Raw genomic sequence first — 8800 nt, 5'->3', positions numbered from 1 at the left:
CTCTCCTTGCATTCTGTCTATCTGTCTCTTTCAAAAATAAATAAACATTAAAAAAAAAAGAAAAAGAAGGGGCGCCTGGGTGGCTTAGTTGGTTAAGCGTCCGACTTTCGCTTAGGTCATGATCTCGCGGTTCGTGGGTTCGAGCCCCGCGTCGGGCTCTGTGCTGACTGCCAGCTCGGAGCCTGGAACCTGTTTCAGTCTGTGACTGCCTCTCTCTCTCTGACTCTCCCCTGCTCACACACACTCTCTCTCTCTCTCCTAGAAATAAATAAAAATATTAAAAAAAAAAAGAAAGAAACTCAGTTCACAGCTAGAGAAGTAAAGCTTCTAATGTTGGTTGGTATGATTGGCCCTTATTATCAAAGGTAAATTAGGGTAACTGCTGTAAAGCCAGGCTTCTGCAGAGTATGGAATGCTTCTTTTAACATGCCCACTTGTTAAATCTAACAAAAACAAGGCAGACCTGGATACCTCAGGAATCTAAGTTTGGGTTATTCAACCTAGCAAAGAACCTTAACTGGCTTATGCTAGCCAAAGGCAACCAAAACTTGAATGGGTAGAGGAAGGGAGTTAAAATACCCACAACGGCTTCTTTAACAGTAGCAGAAATGAGGACTGGAGTCCATTGCTGTCTTTCTTTTCCTCTCCCTTGTCTTTCATCTTTATGTTTCTAGAGCAGTGTTAGGTTTGCAGCACAATTGAGAGGAAGGTACAGAGATTTCCCACATATTTCCTACCCCCACACTACCCCCACACATGCATAGCCTCCCCCAATCACCAGAATGGTACATTTTTTATTTTAACTAATTAACCAATAAATTAGTTATTACCAAGGATGCACCCCTAGTGACATATCATAATCACCCAAAGTCCATAGTTTACCTCAGGGTTCACTCTTGGTGCTGTACATTTCATGTGTTTGGACAAATGTGTAATGACATACATCTAGATCATAATATCATAGAGAGTATTTTCACTGCCCTAAACATCCTCTGTGCACTGCCTGTTTCATCCCCCCTCCAGTCTCTTGACAACCACTGATCTTTTCTTTGTCTATGGAGTTGGCCTTTTCCAGAATGTCATAGAGTTGAAATCGTACAGTTTGTAGTCTTTCTTCATCTTTTATTTTCCTATAATTGTAAACAAGGTATTTTGTATTGATTTTGTTTGTCATTTAGTGACTAGGTTGCAATTGTTTCTTTTTTATGTGTTTTTATAGTTTTTGTTACTTTTTCTATTGGCAATGTGACTGTTTGGCTCAAAAGCCAAAACAACACAGAGTATAGACTAAGAATACTCCCTCCTGCCTCTGTCTCCCTTGTTGTCCTTCACCCTACCCACTGTAAGTAACCACTTGTATTTGTTTTTTGCGTGTGTCTCTTGGTGTTTCTTTACACAAGTAAAATCTTATATTCTTATTCTTTCTCTTCTTACACAAAAGATAACACGCAGCTTCTATTGTTCTGTGCTCTCTCTTCACTGAATAATTTGTGTTAGTACGTAGGAACTTTTCTTCCTTGTTCTTTTTCATAGCTCTATGGATGTTCCAGTATTTATTTAACCAGTTCCCTTACAGAAAGGGATGTGTTGGTTTCTCAATTTTGGCTTTGCAAACAATCCTGCAATGTGTAACCTCTTACAAACCTCATTTTGTAAGTGTGTAGGTATATTTTCATAGAAGTTTCCAGAAGGGGGGAAATTGCAGAATACTGATAGCATTATGATGTACCCAGAGTGGAATTAGCTGTCCTCTGTTTTAATAGTCAGGGACAACCAGGAGAATAGCAGAATAGCAACCATTTTTTAGTATTTACAATAGAGAAAATACAATTCAAGGAATGGCTACCCAGTGATAGAACTGAGTGTGTAACTGAGAAAAATGAAGCAACTCAAAGATTAGTTAACAGTGGAAGAGCCACTGCTGTAACCCGGAGAGACAACAGTAAGAAAGCTGTGTCACCGAATCCCAGAGCTGGGGGGCATCTGTTGGAGGTTAGGACCTCAAGGACCTGTCTAGTGAGCCCTGGAGCCCCTAAGGAGTTACAGTCACTGTCAGAGAAGTGCCTGAGATAGAAGAAGGAGGGTGGTGCCTGGGTGGCCCAGTCAGCTGAGCATCCAACTCTTGATCTTGGCTTCAGTCATGATCTCGCAGTTCGTGTGTTTGAGCCCGGCATCAGGCTCTGTACTGACAGTGTGGAGCCTGCTTCGGATTCTCTCTCTCTCTCTCTCTCTCTCTCTCTCTCTCTCAGCCCTGCCCTCTCTAAATAAATAAACTTAAACTTAAAGGGGGGAGGGAAGGGAGAGAAATATCCTGGCTTAGCCCTTTCTACCCTTTTCCTTTAGACTTTCAGAAACCAGCTGATAGTGATCCTGAGCACCACACTTAAGAGGAGAAAGCGCCCCCATCATACGTTGCAGAGCAGCAGAAGGGCAGACATGAATTGGAAGACAAATGGACTCAGCATCAATATAGCTCACCCTTTTTACTACTTGGCATTTAAGTTCACTCTTCTACTCCTGTTTAATACTTTCCTACTTCTGCCTGTCATACAAAGACATTCTCTCCTTCTCTCAAAACACGAAGAGAATCTCAGAATCCCATTAGTCCTTGTATCCTCAAGTTCAGGATCTACTGGTGATCTTCATTCCTCTCCAGCAAGTCCAGAGGTGAGTTTTTGTGGCCTGATGACCTATGAACAAAATTGTAAATTAAGTTCCACCCATACTCCACATACAACTGTAAAGGGGGAGGGGAAGACATATAAATCATGGTTAATAGGTACATAACAAAGACACGCATTAGTGATAGTCTTTGTTGCTATAAAAAGTCCTAGTTGGTCATAGGTCATAGTCAATATTTATAATTTCCCTCTTCTACCATTTATTTCATTTTTCCTTTGTTTTTAGTTAGCACTGCAGATGCTTAGGTTTCTTAGCAGGGTGACTATATCAGTCAGGGTATGTTCAGGACAACAGAAAACACACCTTGGAATTTCAGCAGAGAGAATTTAATATAGGAAATTGGTTAAGCAGTTTTGGAGAACTGAAAAGGCAAAGAAGGAGGTACTGAGCTTAACCCAGAGAGAGGAACTCCAGGATGAAGCTATGCTCTCTCTAGGCTTGGGGAGACCATAGGAAGCTTGAAGGAGGGGCCCTCAGGCTGCTGGGCAGGGGTCACAGCTTAACTGTCACTGATGGCTTTGATTAGGCTGCTGAGGCTGATTCTAGAAGTGCCTCCCCAAAGTTGAACATTATCATTGCTAACCATTTGTCAGGAAAGGAGTGCTTTCCTTTTCCTGCCTCAAAGAATTGAACAACGTCCAATTCAATTGACTGGCAGCAGAGACATAGAGTTCCCATAGTCCCAGCCCTGCCACTGCAAAGCAGAACATAAAAGTAGGTTTGGACTGAGAGGCAATGGTCTAATGACTGGGACAGCTCATGATGTTGCCTACTCCATATTCATTACAACTTCCTACATATATTTCAACTTACGAGGCAGTGACAAATTCTAGCCATTTCTTTGACAAGATCCAACTATCCTTTGTAGGATATCCTTTTCTCCAAAAAGGAAAGGTCCAAATGTCATTACATTAATCTCTGGATAATGTTAATTACTCAAGTTCAGTTGGAGTCCCTCTTGATTATTCTGTGACCTAAAGATGAAATTGTAAAGCTAACGACTGCAATTAGTTCTTAAAATTACAGTGGGAAAGGAGAAGGGAAAAAATCGTTAATATACACCAAAATACATAAACACACATATATGTACACACACATTAAGCAAAGAAGAAAAGAATGTCTAGAGATTAGTCCTTTTTTCTATCTGGTCATGAGCCTGTAGCTGCTGTTATAACTTCCTTCCTCATGCCCTAATTCATTTCATCTTCCCTTTGCTCTGAGCCAGTGCCTATACCGGATGATGTATACCGGATGATGTAAACCAAAGCTTTATTCCTGAAGGCTCTGAATCTTCACCAGTCCTGTTTTTTCTTGATTACTGTAGTTTTCCACTCACTTTTACAGTGAGCACGTTGAGGGGAAAATATATAAAGGTGACATGAAGGAGACAGAATAGATAGACTTGGTGATAACCCCGTGTGAGTGGGAAGAGAGAACAAAAATCTACATGTGTGCTAAAAACTTTACACTCATGACAGTTCTGATTTGAGTGTGAGGGAAGAGCAGACAGATCTGTAATCTGTAAAGTTACCAACTGTCCTAGTTTACCCCGGATGGAGGGATTTCCTGGAACCTGAGATTTCCTGAGCTAAAACTGGAAAAGTCCCTGGCAACCTGTGACAAGTTGGCCACCCTGGCCTGGTATGAACAGGTGGGGCAGATCCATGAGAGCAGCTTCTTGGCAGAAACACTGGATCAAGTCATCTTCTGGGATAACTAGTCCTTAGGTAGTGAGCAGTCAAGAAACCTTAAACTTGACCCAGTGAGAGGCTGTTAGTGGTTCAAGGAAACAGTGATTCTTAGTACTCCCTGGTAAGCTGCCATTCAAATCCTTTCCTAACCCTTGGACCCCATGGGTCCAGTGTGGGCTCTAGGGGGAGAGAGGAGGTAGAAGTAAAATCTCTGAAATCTATGAGTGTAACCTAGGGGAGACAGATTTCTTTCTCTCCACTGACCGCCTTACAGCTCTGGAAACTTGAGGGCTTTAGTGCAGTGGTGACTTCAGTTGAAGATAGGTTAGGGGGGTAGCAAGGGATGGAGAGGAGGAACTGGGTAACATGTACTGACACGTTTTGTACTAGCACATATGGAAGAACTGAAATACAGAATAACATTTATGCAGGTGGGGCATACATCAGTGAAATTTGAATTATTACAGCAAACATAACTGGGAAGTGGGGAGGCCCGAGGAAATGGGAACACTGGCTTTTCTGGAAAAGATGGGTTGATTAGGGTTACTTTCCTTGTAATATTTCGCCATCTAGTGTTAATTTTGATGTACTGCTTTTGTCCTAGTTCTAAACTAAAGACAGAAAGCAGATGAATTAAGAACCTGAGAAGTTTCCAAAGTCATCGGTCATTTGTTTGTTTTTTCATTTAACAAATACTGATTGAATACTTTCTATATACAAATTACTTTTCTAGGGATTGAAATTAAAGCTGTGACAAAATCCCTGAATATATGAAAGCTTATATTCTTGTGAGGATAAAGACAATGAATAAGTAAAATTTTATCATATGCTATATAGCTATAAATGTGAAGGAGAAAAAATAAATCAAGGAAGGAAGAATTAAGTTAAAAGTTTTGTAGGCATAGGTCTATAATTTTAAATCAGGCGGTCAGGAGGTCTCTGAGTAAAAAAGAGATAGGGAGCATTTCAGGCTGAGGAAATAGTGCAAAAGCCTGAGGTGGAAACATGTCTGGTGAAACGAGTTCAAGGAACAGCAAGGAGGAACAGAGCTAGTGGGGGAAGTATTAGGAGTTAAGAGCCTTGGGAGTCACAGTAAGTACTATCACATTTATTTTGAGATTGGAAATCATAACTGAGTTTCAGGCAGGGACATGGTCTCGAGTACAATTTAAGAGGATCCCCCTGGCTGTTGTGTTAAGAACAGATTGAAAGGAGGCAGGGGCAGAAGCAGGGAGGGCTGTAAGATGCTATTTTAATAATCCAGGTGAGAGATTACAGCTTGAGCCAGAGGGATGACAGACACCGAAGGAGGAGTGGAGTTGGTGCGAGATTGTTGATGCCTATTTTGCTTTGCCCTCCCTCAAGACTCTAGGACTGAATTATTCAAGAAAATACGGAAAAGGAAGGAAGGGTACACTTGCAGGTTTTTAGTTCACCTGGAATTGGTTTCTGAGTATGGTGAGAGAGAGTACAGTTTCTTTTTATTCAGATGAATATTCTGTTTTTTCCCAGCACCATTTACTGAAAAGATTATCTTTTATTTCTTTCAAATAACCATGCATTACCATTACTGTTGTATGTGAAGTGTTCACTTATGTGTGAGTCATTGCATATCTTAGTTGCGTTCCACTGATTTGTCAGTTTCTGTAACAATATTTGAATGTCTTATTTTTTTATTTTATAATCAGTCTTAATATTTGATACAGCAAGAACTCTCAGCTTATTTTTTTAAGAGTGTTCTGAATATTCTTGGCCCTTAAAATTTCCATACAGTTCTAAATGGGCTTGTCAAATTCTAAAAACAACAATAACAACAACAACACCTCAAAAGTGAAAGCAAAAAAACCTAAACTTGTCGGGAATTTTAATTAGAATTGAATTGAATTGGCAAATGGTTTTTGAGTGAATTGACATTTTTAGCCCTATCACATCTTCCAGTTCGCCATTTATTTTAGTCTATTCAGTGTCTTTCAATAGATACAGAAGTCTCTCATATCTGTTGATAGGTTTATTTCTAAATACTTGATTTTTTATGCTATTGTAAGAAGACATCTTTGTCTTGTCTAGTATTTGGAAATGCAGTTGATTATTCATCTAGCGATTTTACTAAATGTTCATGTTCTTGTTAATTCTACTGGCTCATCTTTTGTAGGGGAGGTTTCTATGTACATAATATAGCATCTGTAGATAATTATACCTTTTATTTCTTTTTCTTGACCTTCATGTACTGGCTGGAATCTCTAGCACAAAAGTACTGATATCAGGAAACCTTTAATTGCTCTTTTCAGAGGAAAAGCATCCGACATTCAACATTGAGCAAACAATAAGTTTATTTTAGTTTTTTGTAGGTATTCTTGATTAGATTAAGAGAATTCCATTTTTATGGAAAGTTTTAAATAAATCATGAATGAATGTTGAATATTATCAAAAGATTTTTTTTTAATTTATGTAGAATTACTATGATTTCCCCCCGCTGCTTTTATTTTTTAATGTGGTAGATCTCACTGTCTCACTGTTTGACTTCCCAATGCTACACTGACCTTATATTCCTAGGATAAATCTACCTTGGCCTTGATGGATTGTCTTTTTAATATATTTCTTAATTTGCTTTCCTAAAATTTTCTTTAATATTTACTTTATTTATGTCTATGAATGAGATTGGCCTGTAATTTTCATGGTCTCTGTCAACTAAAGGATGTCGGATAGCACTGTCAGGGTTTGGTATCAGACTTTACCAGCCTCCTAAAGCAAGCTGATGAATCTCTCTTTTTCTCCCATCTCAGAGTTTGTATAATTATGGCATTATTTCTTCTTTGAATTTGCTGGAGAAAGCATCAGAGCTTGGAGTTATTTTAAAATTAAATTGTCTTAACTTTATTAAAGTATAGTTCACATGTCAGAGAGTTTACCCATTTCAAACATACAATTCAATGGTTTTTTTAGCACAGTCACAAATATGTTCAGCCATCCCTGCAGTCAGCTCTAGAACATCTTCACCACAGGGCACCTGGGGGGCTGAGTCAGTTAAGCCTCTGATTTCATCTCAGGTCATGATCTCACAGCTCATGAGTTCAAGCCCTGTGTCGGGCTCTGTGCTGACAGCTCAGAGCCCAGAGCCCGCTTTAGATTCTGTGTCTCCCTCTCTCTCTGGCCCTCCCAGCTCACACTCTGTCTCTCTCTCTCTCCTTCAGAAATAAACATTTTTTAAAAAAGGACATTTTCATCACCACAAAGAAAGACCATGTACCCTTTAGCTGCCAACTCTTCCGCCTCTGTAAAACCTTGGCCCTAAGCTCCCAGTGACCTACCTTCTGTCTTATATGTGTGCCTAGTCTGTACATGTCATGTAAACGGAATCAGATGATAAGCAGTCTTTTGTAACTGGCTTCTTTCACTTACTGTAATGTTCTCAAGTTCATCCATGCTAGAGCAGGTATCCGTTCTTTATTCCTGTTCACAGCTAAAAAATACTCGTGTGTGTGTGTGTGTGTGTGTGTGCGCGCGCGTGCATGCACGTAAACCACATTCTGTTTATTGTCCATTCACTGATGGACATTTAGGTTGTTTTCACTTTTTGGCTATTCTGAATAGTGCTGCTATGAACATTCATGTATAAGTTTTTGTGTGAACACCTGTTTTCAGTTCTTTTGGATATATACCTAGGAGTGGAGTTTCTGGGTCATATGATAATCCTGTATTTAACTTTTTGAAGAATTGCTACAATGCTTTCCACAGCAGCTGCACAATTTTACATTCTCAGGGCAATGTGCAAAGGTCCTTACTTCTCCACACTTGGACAATCATTCTTTTCCATCTTTTAAAATTATAGCCATCCTAGTGGGTGTGAAGTTGTATCTCAGTGTTTGTATTTTTATTTCTCCAATGACTAATGGTATTAAGCATGTTTTCATGTGCTTTTTGGCCAATTGTATATATAGTTTTAGAAAAATGCCCTTTCCATTTTAAAATTTGGGTGATGTCCTTTTTTTTTTGAGCTTTAAGAATTCTTTTAAGAAATTTGTTTTAGTTTGTTTATTTTATACTTATTATTATTTTGAGAGATAGAGACAGAGCATGAGTTGGGGAGGGGTGGAAAGAGAGAGGGAGACAGAGAATCTGAAGCAGGCTCCCGGCTCTGAGCTGTCAGCACAGAGCCTGACATGGGACTTGAACTCATGAACCTTGAGATCATGACCTGAACTGAAGTTGGTTGCCCAACAGACTAAGCCACCCAGGTGTCCCAAGCTGTGAGAATTCTTTATATAGGTAAGTACTTCTGAGATAAATGATCTGCACAGGTGTTTTCCCATTCTGTGGTTGTCCTTTCACTTTCTTGATCATGTCCTTTGATACACAAAAGTTTTGTACTTTGGTGAAGTTCAGTTTAATTTTTCTTTTGCTTGTGTTTTTGGTGTCAGACATAGAAA

This window comes from Hyaena hyaena, unplaced genomic scaffold (genome assembly GCF_003009895.1).
Source record: "Hyaena hyaena isolate Hyena2069 unplaced genomic scaffold, ASM300989v1 scaffold_90, whole genome shotgun sequence".
Taxonomy (NCBI): Eukaryota; Metazoa; Chordata; class Mammalia; order Carnivora; family Hyaenidae; genus Hyaena; species Hyaena hyaena.
The sequence above is the reverse complement of the archived record's forward strand: the minus strand, read 5'-3'. Positions refer to the sequence as shown.